Source organism: Phoca vitulina, unplaced genomic scaffold (assembly GCF_004348235.1).
Source record: "Phoca vitulina isolate PV1807 unplaced genomic scaffold, GSC_HSeal_1.0 scaffold48, whole genome shotgun sequence".
Taxonomy (NCBI): Eukaryota; Metazoa; Chordata; class Mammalia; order Carnivora; family Phocidae; genus Phoca; species Phoca vitulina.
The window spans coordinates 12134104-12150216 of NW_022589751.1; the positions used below are offsets into that span (position 1 = coordinate 12134104).

The window sequence follows — 16113 nt, forward strand, 5'->3', positions numbered from 1 at the left end:
TTGACAAATAGAGTGCCATGGAAAGGGCATGAGCAGAAGCTTTAAACCATATTTTATGGTTTGGCCTGTCCGCTTGTGCTCTAATAACCCACCATGAGATGAGCATGCCCTGGGAAGCTGCTGCCCCTTCAGCCAGGGCCCCAGAATGAAGACAAGGGGAAAGAGACTTGTACCCAAATGAAAGCCCGTTGAGTTCTACCTGGCCCAGCCTAGATCAGCCAAACTGCAGCCAGACTTCAGACCCAGGATGATGAAAGCAAATGGTTGTTGGGACAAACCACTGAGATTTTAAAGTTATTTGTTGCACAGCCAAAAAATTAAAAATTAAAAAAAAAAAAGACACAATATAGATGCTAGATGTTTTGAATGGACCAGCTGGGCACCTCATTCTTCCATCAAACACACATAACTCTTATCATCTGGATAAACTCCTATTATCTTTTAAGATCCAACTCAAATAATACCTCCTCTACAAAGCCTATAGGATTAGGCCTTATGTCTTATACACTCTACAGGGCAAGGATTCTTTTTGTCTATTTTATTCACTGATGTATATCAAGCACCTAGAGCACTGCCTGGTACATAGCAGGCCCACCATAAATATCTGCAGAATGAATGATTGAACACACTGAACTGCTTTAAGTTATATACCAAAATATATAGTCACATTCCCAATGATCATGCTATTCTTTTCCACAGAGCTGTATGGGGTCTCACAGGCCTCACTTCCAGGTTAGGGAGGGTTGGACTTTGATTTTTTAGGTACTTGGAAGCATCTGAAATGTTTGAGTAGGGAAGCAGATGCTTAGAATCAGAATTGGTTGCAAGTGACTGAGCACCCCCAAATAAAAGTGGGGGAAAAGGGTGGGGGAGTGTGTGTGTGTGTATACATAAAATTTTTCTTCAGATGAAAACAAAGGTATTTTAAGGAAAATCATTCTGGTTGTTTCTTTTCATATCATTTTTTTAAAAAACAGGTTTATTAAGTTATAATTTACATACTATACAATTTATCCACTTAAAGTGTACAATTCAATGTATTTTAGTATTTTCCCACAGTTGGGCAGCTTTCACCACTATCAATTTTAGAACATTTTCACTATCTCAAAAAGAAACTCCATACCCATTAGCGGTCACTTCCTATTTACCTCCAACAGTCTCCCCCCCCCCCCCCCCCCCCCTCCAGCCCCCGGCAACCAGTAATTGACTTTCTGTAAATTACTATTCTATAAATACCCTGTATAGATATGCCTATTCTGGACATTTCATATAAATGGAATCATACAGCATGTAGTCTTTTGTGACTGTTTTTTTTTTCATTCAGCATAACGTTTGCAAGGTCTTCATATCATTTTCAACTATAAATACAATCAGCTTAAAACATATGTAATAATTACGAGCATAGACTACAAAGCCAGACTGCCCAGATTTATATCCTAGCTCCATCCCTTATTAGAATTATATGATTTGAGGTAAGTTACTTAACTCCTCTGTGCCTTAATTTCCTCCTCTGTAAAATGGGTTTAATAATAGAATCTGCCTCCTAAGGTCATAGTGAAACTGAAATGAGTTAATATACGTAAGGCACTTAGAATAGTACCTTACACATACTAAGCATTATATAGGTGTAGGCTGCTATTATTATTATTATCTGTGTTAAAGAGAAAGGGATTGTGGATAGATAGTCTCAGAATCTTTTTCATACCTTAGGATGTGTTTTGGTATGCAGTATGTTTGAAAATGAGTGTCTCAGCAGGAAGAAATGGGGAATGACTGCTAATGAGTATAGGGTGAAGCAAATGTTCTGGGATTAGATAGTGGCTATGGTTGCACAATTTTGTGAATGCACTTTAAAAAACCTCATTCAACTGTATACTTTTTAAGAGGTGAATTTTATGGTTTGTGAGTTATTTTTCAATTTTTTAAATTGAGTGCCTTTCCTATTTCAGCAATTGCTATACTTGAGGCAAAATAGTGATGGCATACATGAATATTCTGCCTTGAAAAAAGTTAGAAATTTAAGGGCGCCTGGGTGGCTCAGTTGGTTAAGCGACTGCCTTCGGCTCAGGTCATGATCCTGGAGTCCTGGGATCGAGTCCCACATCGGGCTCCCTGCTCAGCGCGGGGTCTGCTTCTCCCTCTGACCCTCTTCCCTCTCGTGCTCTCTCTCATTCTCTCTCTCAAATAAATAAAATCTTTAAAAAAAAAAAAACTTAAGAAAAAAGTTAGAAATTTAAATAGCTTCCCTATTCTGCCCATGCACCACCTCCCCCATGGTTTCTCCTGTGCTTCATGGTTTTTGTTTTGTTTTGTTTTAAGATTTATTTATTTGAGGGAAGAGGGGCAAACGGAGAGGGAGAGAGAGTCTTAAGTAGATTCCATGCTAAGGGAAGAACCCCACATGGGGCTGGATCTCATGACCCTGGGATCACGACTCTGAGATCACGACCTGAGCTGAAACCAAGAGCCGGATGCTTAACCAACTGTGCCACCCAGGTGCCCCTCCTGTGCTTCATGTTTTAAAAATGTTCTATACTTGTGTTTTATACCCTTTACGGGCTGCAGATGGAGGGTAAGTAAACAGTATTTGATTACATGGACCGTACTGGGCAGAGCTACAATAAAGAGCAAATTTAAAAAGAGAAATCATACCAAATTATATTAAGTAGTAACTATATTCTTAACAGTTGAGGGCTCAGACTCTAAAATAAAAGGGGAACTAGGTTCAATTTCTGGCCCCACCTTCTGTCAAGCTATGTGACATGGGACAAGTTACTTACACACCACTCTCAGCCTTAGTTTCCTCATCTGTAAACTGGAGACAGTAATAGTAATTTACAGGTGTTAGGAAGATTAAGTTTGATCATGTAGATAAAACATTTAATACACTTCCTGGCAGATAGTAAGCACTCCTCTATTTTGTAAATGTCAGCTATGAGAACGATGATGATGGTGATGGAGGAGGAGGAGGAGAACCATCATTCATCACCCAAACTGACTGTAACATACAAAATACAGATGAGGCAGCAGCTTCTGGGTGCTGGCTCACTGCCCAAAATTGCTATAGTCTTCTTGAGAGGAAGGGGGAACAATGTGATTCTGTGGTTACTGGTCACAAGGACAAAGCAATTGACACCCCCTCTACCCTAAGCTCTAAATGAGCTGTGTATTCACAACAGACCCACAAGGATTTGGCAGCAGTTCACAAACGAGATCCCTGCTTTCAGGTCCAAGGAAACCTTTGCCAAATGCCTTCCAGGGATTAGAAGAGGGATATGAAATTAATTTATTTACTCTTCTTAAAAAAAAAAACAAACCTGAACTTCTAGGGAAATCATTGACACTACTGTTAAATCCTTCAAATGCATCAACCTTTTAAAAACTGTCCTTTCAGGCTTGAAATGTACAAATTTGAGATCACTGTTGCCCACTTTAGACCCTCAGCACCTTTCCTTCGGCACTACTGCAACACCTTCCTACGTGGTCATCTACCAGGCTCCTGGCCTTCGGTTCTGTTTTCCACACTGCAATGAGAATAATCTTTTCAAATACAAAATCCCATCATTCTCTGCTGCTTGAAGCTCCACAAGGGGTTCCCAGCCAGCACTTGCAGAAGTTATCTCAGACCCCTCTGCGGACTGTACAAAGCTCATCGTGACCGGGTCCCTGCTCTCCCAAGTTCAGCCTCATTTCTAGACACGCCCCACCTACCATGCACCTTCGACTCTAGCCTAAGATGCTGGCAGCACTCTGCAAGCCTCCACAGCTTTACAACTCACATCAGTACGATCTAATAATCTACAGCCCGCTTCTCAAACACATTATCTCATGTGTGTGTTGTCCCTATCTGAGATCAGCTGTGAACGTGAAGTGCTTATTTTTATTGCTAATTGATCACTGCAAGGAACAACAATCAGTGAACTATCAAACCACTCTAACACCTTGTGAATAATACATATATTTTACTTTGTTAGCATTTGGAGTTACCAGAAAAGAACACAGACGAAGCCTGACTCATACCTAGAGAACCTAAGAAAAAAGTCTGAACATACTGGTAAAAGTCAACACAGAGATTTCATTCCTTTATTGTTAGCAAAGCTTGAAAGCAAACCTCTTATTTAAAATAAGCAAGTCGCCTTATAATAAAATTATTTAAAATTAATTCATCATATGTCTTTCTCATTCTATGTTGAGATTTTTCGCAGTGGTTTATTAACCATTTGGCTTTAAAACTAGATGAAAATACTGACATTGACATACTGTCTTCTTACACTCTCCAAGTCACTGAAGACATAAATCCACACATCGCTTCATACTTCAGCGACTGTCATTCTTTGTACTTGGTTATTGACTCACTACCCTGCACAACGAGCACAGCTAGCTAGCAGGTCAAGGCAACAAGACTACAAGAAATAGAAGACAAAACTGGACTTCTTCATGTCTATAGTGGTCCAGCTATCATAATTACCGATTAACATCTAGGCAGCGGCAGCAAAAAGAACAAGTAATGAAAACTGTGGGTTTGAAAAACATATGTATTAGCATTATGCTCCACAGTCCAGCTAGCTGCTTGAGAATACAGGACCCCAAAAGCCACTAACGAAAGTCTGGTTTTAATGTAAACTCATTCTCCTCTTACCTGACCCTTCGGGGATTCTGTTTCCTGATAAGCAGATCTAAACCGTAAGACAATAATATCCCAAGGAGGTTCTGGCACTGAGCCCCAGAAATCCTTAAAGCAACAAACACCGTCTAACAGAAGAAAACCAGACTACTCGCTCCCTTCTCTGCTCTCCCCACTAACTCTAGGGAACACAGGAATGCCCTGCCAATTAGAAGATATAAAATTCTTTCGGGAGCAAAATGTGTTGAAATACAGAGGGACTGTTGATAATGTCATACCTTGTCACCTGGGATGCTTTGGAAGACCCCTCAGAAATGACCTCTGGGCCAGACCAAGCAGTATGTGGGCCAGTGAATCCTTTCTATTTATGGAAGCTGAATAACTTGGAACTCCTGTAGTGACAGACAGATTAGAACTCAAAACTTCAAATAGGTAAAAAAAGTTAAGTCAAAAACCATTTTAAAAATCCAGAACGTAGGAAGCCTGGGTGGCGCAGTCAGTTAAGTATCTGACTCTTAGTTTTAGCTCAGGTCACGATCTCAGGGTCCTGAGATTGAGCCCCACATGGGGCTCCACACTCGGGGGGGGGGGTCTGCTTAAGACTCTCTCTCCCTTGCCCCCACCCCTCTCTCTCCCTCTCTCTAATAAGTAAACAAATCTTTAAAAAAAATCCAGATTGTAGTAAACTCTAAAAGCCCAGTTTCTTCAATAAAATAAACTGTAACCAAAAAATTTGAAAAAGGGGACTTATCAGTTAAAAACCACTTAAACATTAATTTAATGCAGTATGTGCCCATTTCTTAGGACCTGATCCAAACAAATCATTTAAAAAATTGAGACATCTTTAAAAAAAGAGCAGGGTGGGGGGCCTGCCTGGGTAGATCAGTCGGTTGAGTGGCTGCCTTCAGCTCAGGTCATGATCTCAGGGTCCTGGGATCAAGCCCCACAACTGGGCTCCCTGCTCAGCGGAGAGTCTGCTTCTCCCTCTGCCCCTCCCCACCCCACTCATTCTCTCTCTCCCTTTCTTAAATAAATAAAATCTTTTTTAAAAAAATTCCCATTTGTTTCAATTTATTTTTATTTTTATTTTTAAATAAAATCTTTAAAAAATAAAAATAAAAAATTGACACAAATGGGGAATTTTTTAAAAAAGATTTTATTTATTTATTTGAGAGAGAGAGAGGACAGAGCACAAGCAGGGGGGGAGGAGCAGAGGGAAAGGGAGAAGCAAACTCTCCACTGAGCAGGGAGCCCAACATGGGGCTTGATCCCAGGAGCTCGGGATCATGACCTGAGCCAATGGCAGACGCTTAACCGACTAAGCCACCCAGGCGCCCCACAAATGGGGAATTTTTGAACATTGACTAGCTTCTTTATTATACTTAGGAATTACTACTTTTTTTTAGGTGACAGTAATGGTATTGTGTCATATGTAAATAAAAAGGAATTCTTATTTTTTTTTAAATCATTAGAACCAGAGGGTCTCAAAAATGCAAAGGAAGGTGGAACATAGAAACCAGCTCAGTTTTATACATCTTAAATTGAGTGTTGGATACATCTATGTTTTTGGTTTTTTGGGTTTTTTTTTTTTTAAGGTTTTATTTATTTATTTTGACAGAGAGAGACAGCGAGAGAGGGAACACAAACAGGGGGAGTGGGAGAGGGAGAAGCAGGCTTCCCGCAGAGCAGAGAGCCTGACGCGGGGCTCGATCCCACGACCCTGGGATCATGGCCTGAGCTGAAGGCAGACGCTTAACTGACTGAGCCACGCAGGCGTCCCTGGATACATCTATGTTTGGCATATTATTCTTTATTCATTTTTGCAAATTTTAAATACTTCATTAGGAGAAAGGTTGAAAAGTCAAAGCATGCTACCTGGATGGAGTTTCAGAGCCCATCTCTTTTTGAGGTGCAACCCTCTCTGTCTGCAGTAGTCAAGGCAGGATCTGGAGAGGAGGCCTCCCAAATGGTTTCGGCTCCAGACAAAACCCTCCCATGCTCTCCACAACTCAGAGCACTGGTGAGTAATGCGGCATACGTGAGAAAAGGACAGTCTTCAAGAACCCTGTGACTCTGTGTCACTCCCTGTCTTCAGTCACCTGCTCACCTGAGCACTACCACATACGCATGCTGGTTAAGAGCATGGGCTTTGGAGATAGACAGATGTGGGTCTGAATTCTAGTTCTACCACTAACAGCAGTATAACTTCCAGGCAAGTTTCTCAACCAATTTTTTTTTTTTTTTTTTTAAGGAGGCTCTACACACAATGTGGGGCTTGAACTCACGGCCCTGAGATTAAGAGTTGCACGCTCTACCGACTGAGCCAGCCAGACGCCCCTCTCAACCAATCTGTATCTTAATTTCTCCATACGTAAAATGACGATTACACCGGCACCTTCCTTATAAAATCATTCTGAAGATTAAGTGAGAATGCATTAGTATGTGACTGGCTAAAATATTAGCTGCCATTTTCTATCAGTAGTGTTTTGTTGTTTTATATTTCTTTCATTTGAATTTAGACCATTAGTGAAACCCAGCAAAATGAAAGATGAAATATTCACAATTGTAATTAACAGTATACTTACTGCTAGCATTATTGTTGTAGGAAAGAACATCTGATGAATGTGTGAAGAGAGCAGAAAGTGGGGACTTAAATTAATATGTACAGGTAGATTTGGAACAGACTAGAGGGCCAGGCAGCAGAGTCTACGATTTGTTAGGGGCAGTGGTGGGTAACAAGCAGAGTAAGAGATGACAGTGAGTCAGAAAACAGTCTGTACAGGATAAACAGGGTCCGTGGCATTGGCCTCCAGGGCATCATTTGGTGTATTTGCAGCAACTTTTTTTTTTATCACCCTATATTGTGCTATTAATATGATTTGAGGCTTTGCTTTATAATAAAGTAAGCAGGTATGTGCAACATGACTGTCATCATGACAATCCTGAACTGGATCCAGAAATGGCAGAAACACCAAAATGTCTCTGCATTACTGGGGATGGGAGGGAAGAATAGACTAGAAAATGGGAGGACATGGGGTGTGAGGCTGGGGAGTTCAGCACAACCCGACACATCCATTGCAACTTTTTCTGCTGATGGCGCAGATCATTTATCCTCAGAGAATCACCTCATGAAAACAATGCAGAATGCGTGCCAGGCCCCAGAACCCATGGCTAGGACGTCAGCAAGGATTATTCTCTCCGGGGCCCCACTCCCACCATGTGCTTGTCAGCAACACAGACACTCACACCCCACTTTCAGAAACCACAGCCTCCACAGGAGCTGCTAAAACAGATGTAGAGAAATTAGCTCTGTGGCTGGGTTGATGGTTATGCATACAAGGTCAAGGAGGAAATAGGCATTCTACTACTTTATTGAACCCATGCATTTAAAGGAGGCTGAGAGAACTTTCTTTCTTCACCCCTCCCTTAGATTTCCTTGCTCTGCATCACAGAGCTACCTCTTGATAGATTGAGTCATTTTATGGCTTCCATTTGTTGAGAGCACAGTATGTGCCAGGCACCTGCTTGGGATTTATCAGTGAACAAAACAAAGATCCCTGCCATTGAAGAACTTTCTCCTTGAGGGATGGGGAAGGCAGACATTTTAGGAAGTGAAGGGTGTTAGGACAAAATGGAAAAAAAGAAAAAAAAAAAGCAGGGCAAAAGGAGAGGGAGTGAGAAGGGGGAGGGCCGTCGGATGTGGAATCTACCAGTTGGTAGGAATGTTAACCTAGGAATTCTCGCTTCCTGCTATTCATTCCCACTCCCTCACCGCTCACCACGAGAGCAGGTGATGAGGGAAACAAGACAACTGTATTAGGCTTATTTCAGAGTCAAAAGAAGATAAATTAAAACTATTTTCTCCATACTTTTCTTTTCGGAAAGTGGCCTAAAGAAGGAAAAGTGCTAAATGAACCGAAGCAAAGTGACAATGGACAGACTTCTCCTCCCCTTCTCCTGCAGCCAGCTAGTCTTTGGTCCAATAGCATTTGGGCTACAACTGCCCCATATTCTGACAGGGAGGCCGGGCTGTCTGCGCAGCGGCTCCCGCAGGAACAGCCTGTTCACCGTTTCTAAGGAACCAGCCTGCATTTACCCCACGCCTAGAAGTGACTTATATCTTCTTGCTTTTTTTCAGAGGATCAATCAAAGCAAAAAGAACAAGAGTTGATGGCCTAACCCTGAAAGAGGAAGGGTGATACCATTATATATAGCCCAAGTTTAAATGCATTCTCCTCCTCCACGGGCATGCCCCCCCCATTAAAAAAAAAAAAAAGCAAGAAATAACCAACATTTTACAGACTGGTGCTAAAAGACAGGATTAAAGAATTGCCTTTCTATATTTTTACAAGTTTTCTACAATGAAGATGTTTAATTTTTATAATTAGGAGAAAATAGCTAGTTAAAAAAAAAAACACCCCAACCATATACCAAAAGAGACGGTGATGAGAATCAATTGGCCAACACGCCAGCAGTTACTGTTGCTAAAGAGCTACCTGCTGAAGATCTCAATATTTTGTGAGATCTACTTGGATAAGATTTATACCTGGAGTAGAGACTGATCCACAGAGTAAGCAAACTATAATTTTACGTATCTTATATTTACAATCATGCTGACGACCCCAGTTGTGATGCTGAATAGGGCTCTTTCTCATTCTTCACACCAGCTATTTAAATTCTGACTCTTAACAGCAGGAAAAAAAAGCTGATCTAATGGTGAAATAAGCTTATATTGAAATCATGAAATGTTTACCATAAACTTACATAAGTAAGGTTCAGAAGTACTGAAGACTCTTATTAACCTTCTTTTGCTTAAAACTTAACCTTAGCACAGGCTTAGGATTTGGCTATGCACCCTCCTGATGCCATCTTACTTCTTTGGAAACAAATCCTGAAAAAGTATCTGATAAGGCTTACTACCCATTTATGACGAAAATGCTCAGTAAACTAGGAATAGAGGAGAACACCCTAACTTGACAAAGGCATATCTAAAACCGAAAACAAACAGTGTATGAAATGGAAAAACGTTAGACTCATTCTCTTTAAGACTGAAAGCAAGACAAAGATGCCTACTAGCATAGCAAATTGCTTCGACATAGTCCTGGAAGTTCTGGGTGACACCGTAAGGAAAGGAAAAGAAATAAGATGTATAAGGATGGGAAAGAAGCAACAATATCGCTATTTTCAGAGACTTGTGATTAACAATAGGGGGAAAAAACCCAGAAATCAACTATTTGAATAAGATGGGGAAGAAAGGCTGTCAGATACAAGATCAGCATGTAATAACACTATTTCTCTTAAACTACGAACAGTCAACTAGAAAATAATAGAGACATGACTCACAGTAGCAACAAAATTATGAAATATTTAGAAATTAGTTTAACCAAAAATACCTTCCTAGACCTTTATGGAGAAAATTTTTAAAGTTCTAATAAAGGATTTAAAAATGAGCTGATGAAGTATTTAGGGATAAAAGGGCATGATGTCTGCAACTAACTCAAAATGGGTCGGGAAAAAAAACAGGCTTAGAAATGTGGAGAGGGAGTAATAGAGCAAATGCGGCAAAATGCTAACATTTGGTGAATCTAGGTGAGGGATATACAGAAGCTCTTTGTACTAACCTGAGAACTCTTCTGCTAGTTTTAAATTATTTCCAATAAAACCAAATTTCTTTTAAAAAGTGCTGAATAAATGGAGAGACATGTTACATGCTCTTGGAGGAAATGAGTTAATATCAGAAAGATGTCAAGCCTCTCCCAAATAATTTATAAATTCAATGTAATCCAAATAAAAATTCCTTAAAAATACAATTTTTGAGGAATCTATAAACTTAATTCCAAATTTTATATGGAAAAATAATGGTCCAGGAATGCTAATTAAACTTAAAAATTAAGAACAGAGATGGGGCATTTGCTGTGCCAGTCAGAGAACATATTACAAAATCACTGCAATAAACATGGAGCAATAACTGACAGACTAATGCAACAGAACAGAAGCTTAGAACAGACCAGTATATATATGGAAACCATAGATGAGAGAGAAGGTACCACAATTCAATGGAGGAAAGCATGATGTTTTTGGAGATATTGGAAAATCTGCCTCATTAAGTGAAGAATAATAGGACTGGATCCCTGTCTCACACCATATGCAATGTGGGTTCTAGATGAATTAAAGAAATTGCTATGACCCAGGGATTGAGAGGGGCTTCTTAAAACTCCACAAGTATTACCCATGTCAAAGAATTTACCTGATTACATCAAAATTAAGAATGTTTCTTGATCAAAGGACGACAAAGGGGAGGCTCCTGGGTGGCACAGTCGGTTAAGGGACTGACTCTTGGTATCGGCTCAGGTCCTGATTTCAGGGTCCTGAGATGGACCCCAAGTCAGGCTCCACACTCAGCCGGGAGTCTGTGTGAGATTCTCTCTGCCCCTGCCCCTCTCCTGCACACACACACACACTCTAATAAATAAACCTTTAAAAAAAAAGACAAAGACAAAATTAACAGATGCCCAAAGAGAAGACATCTGCAGAGTCTAAATGTGAACAACGCAGATAGCAACTCCAATAGAAAATGGGCAAAGATATGAATAAGCAATTTACAGAAAGAGCTATATAAGAGATGTTGCAATCATTTGTAAGCAAAGACACACAAATGAAAATGACAAGAGATCACTTTGCACCTCCGAGACTAGAAAAGATGGACAGCTGGATAAAGCTGAGCGCTGGTGGGGCATGAGGGTATAGGAATCCTCCAACACTTCCAGCGGAAGAGAGACTGGGGCAGCCATTGTGGAGAGGAATCTGGCGCTATTTAATCAAATTCATTATGTGCCAGCCAATAACCCAGCAATTTCCTTCTGAATAAATATTATGCAGCTTTATAAGTGGACAGGTACAAAGATGCTCACTGCAGCAATAGGTATGTTAGGGCGCAGGGACAACCTGAGTATCACACAGACAGCAGATATATAAAATTGTGGTTTGAGCACATGGCATGGAGTATAATGCATCAGTCAAAAACAAAGAATTAGATGTACACATAGAAACTGATGGATCTTCAAAACTATTTAGAGAAAAATGCAGCAAAATGAAATACAGTGCTATAAATTAAAATACATATAAAACAAACAAAATCCCATACAGAAAAAAGAAACACGTTACATGCATTAGAATGAGTACCTATGGGACATAAGGTGAATGGGAAGGGGATAAGGGAATTAAAAACAAAAGAAATCTTTCAGACTCCTTCCATGTTAAAAAAGAAGAATTCGAATGGCCTATGATAAATACAAAATTAAAATTGTTTCCTTCCCCAAAGTTTCCAACTTTCCTAACAACAAAAGCTACTTTGGTTGCCAGCTCTGTTGATGAGTAACAGCTCTTCATCCTTTTTCAAGCAGGAAGAGAAAATTCAGGGATCAGCAGAGTACTAAAGGGATCAGCAGAGAATATTCACGAAACAGTGATTTTGTTCCCATGACCTGACAACCTGACTGAAAAGACCTGACTACCTCTTGATTTGGAGTGATTCAGCTAAAGGCGGGTCCGAGTCAAGTTTTCAGGTCATCTGAAGCTGTTTACTTTTAGAACCTCTTCGTATGCAATCCCCTGGCCTCCCCGTAGAAATATTCCAAGCTACTTAGAATCTTAAAATTCTAGAGCTCCAAGGGACCTGGTCATCCTACAGATGAGGAAACTAAGGCCCCAAGAAGAGTTACGGCTTAGGGTCACACCGCTAGGACGAAAGGGAAGGTCTTCCTGACTCTGTGCCCAGCAGCCAGAGTGACCCTGTCAAACTTAAGTCATCATGAGCAACTCGGTTCACAACCCTCTAATGTCTTCTTCCCCCTCACTCAGAGTAAAGGTCAAAGTCCTTACAATGGCCTACACTGATGGCGCCCCTTCCCACTCCCACCGCCTCTCCCCTGCTGCCACCTCGCCCCCGCCCTCCTTGGCACTGCCTGGCCACTAGGACCTCGCCAGCCCTCACACATGCCAAACAGGCTCAGCACCCGGGCCTGGAACTTGCTCATCCCTCTGTCCCCCCACCCTCACGGTCTCAATTCCTTCCAGGCCTAGATCAAAAGTGATCTTAGCAGAGGCCTTCTCTGACCACTCCGTATAATAAAGTCAGTCCTGCCCACCGCCCCACCCCCACACACATACTCACCCTCTCCCACTTACACCTCTTTAAAGTTCTCCGTAGCTCGATGAGCATGGGACAGTCAATCCATTCAGTTTCATTTGTCTGCCTCTAGCCCACTACAATGCTATGGCCCCGCTGTGGGGCTTTGTCTGTTTCATTCACAGCTGTATCCCCAGCCCCCAGAAGAGTGCCTGGTAGACACAGGTGCTTAATGACTATGTGGTGAATGAACAAATCAGAACTGCAGACTTCAGCCCCCTAGCACAATGCCCTATTTGCTCTGCAGTGCTGCCTCCCTTCCTGGGTAAACCCTAACATCTAAAAATAAAAGAATACATTTTAGCTACTGTATGTTTATTTTATCTCCTCTGGCTGACTTTTATAGCATCAAGGATAAAGCACCCAACCAAAAGTTAACACTTTTGGTTTGTTTAAGGGCTCCTTCATCATAGAGCTGTTCTGTGATCTGATTTTATGGCTATTACTTTAGGTTTCGGCCTTTCTAGACGACAGGCTGATAATTTTTTTTAAGTAAGCGCTACGCCCAACGTGGGGCTTGAACTCACAATCCTGAGATCAAGAGTCGCACGCTCAACCGACTGAGCCAGCCAGACGCCCCTAGTATCTCAGAATTAACACCTGACCCACAAGACTATGTTATCCAATCTTGAAAATTAGTTTATCCAGGTGTTTTCCTAAGCTGAGCATAAGAAACTATTTAATATTAATTGGATTGTTGTAAAACTTTTCAAACGTAACTCTGAATTTTCAGGATGCTTTAGCTAAAACCCAAGCACAGTTGAGAATTTCAGAGCAGATAATCCTGTAACAATGCTATGCTGTAGGTAATACACTGACTTTAGAAACAATAATAAACCTAGAAAATGATTCAAGCCTTATACCTGGCAATAGTAGGCAAGTCTCCATTTGCATTCTATTGTAGTTGCTTTTATCATTTGAAAAAATTCCAATATAAAAAGTATCTGTAATTTCAAAAATCACTGAAGTATCTGAAATGTGAAAAACAGCTTTTTGCTTATTTTGGCCCAACACTGTAAAGTGGGAGGGTTGAGAACAATAACACACTTGAAGATTCCCTAGGCATCCTGCAGGAAGGATTTCCTTCTGAGGCAGAGATAAGTGAGTTTGCCGGCTCTGGAGCCTTCCTATATTGCAGCCTCCAAGTACACGAAAGATAAAAATCTAAGCACAGTCCACTTAACCCTTTTTCAGAATCAGAGCTTCATGGAGTCACACTGTGTTCTAAAAACGAACACGCACCCTTAGTTTTTAGGAGATCGTAAACAGTGACTGAAGAATTATGATTTGTCATATTCTTCAGGGGGAGAAAAAGTAGCTTGCAGGAGGCTCTGAATTGCAATGTGGCTGAAAGAGGAACGGGAAAGGGTCTTTGCAGGAAAGAGGGCCACTCCGAAAGAGCCAGAAAAAAAGAAACAAGAAGTGGGAAAAGGCTCTGCTTTGGGGCCACAAGACAAAATAAATAACTTGCACATATTTGGACAGACTGTCTATAAAGATTATTATATCTCAGCCGAATATACACACAATATGAGACTATATAAAAGACATCTTATCACATTTCCTGAGGCAGAATGTTCTCAGCTTATTGCAAAGGTTATCTGTACACCCCCCACACCCCATTCCTAGGTCAGATTTTAGCTATCCTCACAAAGCACTCCATCCCAATCTCTGAATTTAAGTGAATTTAACACTGATGTAATTTGAAAAATCACTTTTCACTTATGTTAGGCCAACGCTGATGATATGACTTGTTCTATTAAAACTTTTTGTCACAATGAGTGACATATGTTTCAAATTAACATTTGAAAGAGTTCAAAGGGGGCTAGAGATCCTTTAATTCAATAATTTAGAGAAAAGCACGTGCTGAAGAATAAACTTGCTCATCACCTGGAGTCTATTCCTGTTGCTAGCGTAATAAATGCAACACTAAGAAAGCACACCTGTATGCTGCCAGGTGCTTCAGTCTGCCAAATACAACCAGGGATTAATCAGTCCCACTCTCCCCCTGGAACTCAGCTATGCAAACAATCGGAGCTAGACTATGCCCAAGCCCTAACCATTAAGCCACATATCACAGCATCACTAATCAGGAAAAGAAAGTCTTTCAACACAAGATGTGCATATTACTGTAAAATAGGCAAGTTACCAATTTAACAGAACAACAGTGCGAGAGCCCTTCAGTGCTGCATAAATGAAACAGACAACAAAGGATAATGAGATTGCATTTAAAGTGGGGGGTTTTTTGCATTTAAAAATTAACTCTACACCCCAAGCATTCTCCACAGCGCCTCATCTGCAGCAGACCTGGCCAGTTTGTAACCCCAATATTCCCCTATTGCAACTGACAGCACCGTCACCCTCTTCAAGGTTAAGTGCTCTGAGAAACTGATGCCTGGTGGACATCAATCCCTGTGGCAGGAATGCCGGTGTCCGTGGGTAACAGCAAAACTCCAGCATAACCAAACTTGCATCTCTAGCCAAACGGGTCTTACTCTTGCTTCGGAAATCATCCCTCCCTGCCTCCCTGACACAGAATCGCGGACTCCTAGACCGACTGGATGTGACTTTGAGCAAGCCAGAATATTTCTTCATCTGTAAAATAGGGGGGCTGGGCTATGCTGAATTCTTTTCCAGCTCTCAAATTCCGCCTCATTACCCGAGTGGCAGGGCGGTGCAGTAAAAAGAGCCCGGGGCTTGACACCGTTTAAGAAGCCCCCGTCCGCATCCCCCTGACTGCTGGCCGCCCAGCCTCCCCCCCCCCCCCCCCCCCGGCGGGGACCTCACAGGGCCGGACCTGAGCCGGGCTCCGAGGAGGGCCGGCGCCCCGCACCTCCTGCCCGGGGGGCTCCCGGCCGGGGCAGCTGCCGCCACGGGGCAGGGGTGGCGCAGGCCCGGCCGCGCGGCGCGTCCCTCTGGGCGCGGGTCCCCTCCGCCCGCCGCCCCGGGTCCGCGACCCGAGCTCCCCGGCCCGGCCCCGCCCGGCCCCTGACCTGCTCGCCGTCGCCCGGCGGTCCCTCGACGCGGCGGGCTAGCTGCGGCCGCCCGTCCCGGGCCGCTGTCACCTCCGCCCCTGGAAGCGGCGGGCGGGCCGGTCCGGGGTGACTCAGCGCAGCCGCCCCGCCTCTCGCCTCCCGCCTCCCGCCCAGGCTTCCGCCTCTCGCGGCCGCGCGGCCCGGGGGCGCCTCGGTCCCCGCGCGCCCACCTCCGGGCGCCCGCCCCGCGCTCGCGCCCCCTGCCGGCCCGCCGGCCCCGCGGAGTCAGAGGGGGCGGCGCTCCGAGGGCCTCTGGCGGGGGAAAC

The 16113-nt window shown here is 42.7% G+C and overlaps 1 protein-coding gene across 2 annotated transcripts in view; it reads right to left on the bottom strand.

The window, feature by feature from the left end:
- Positions 1–15907, bottom strand: part of DNMBP (dynamin binding protein) — a 103156-nt gene extending 87249 nt beyond the window's left edge. For both annotated transcript variants that reach the window (XM_032432348.1, XM_032432349.1), the window contains exon 1: positions 15806–15907. The gene's annotated coding sequence lies outside the window, so the exon portion shown is untranslated. The remainder of the gene's footprint in view (positions 1–15805) is intronic.
- Positions 15908–16113: the final 206 nt, after the last annotated feature.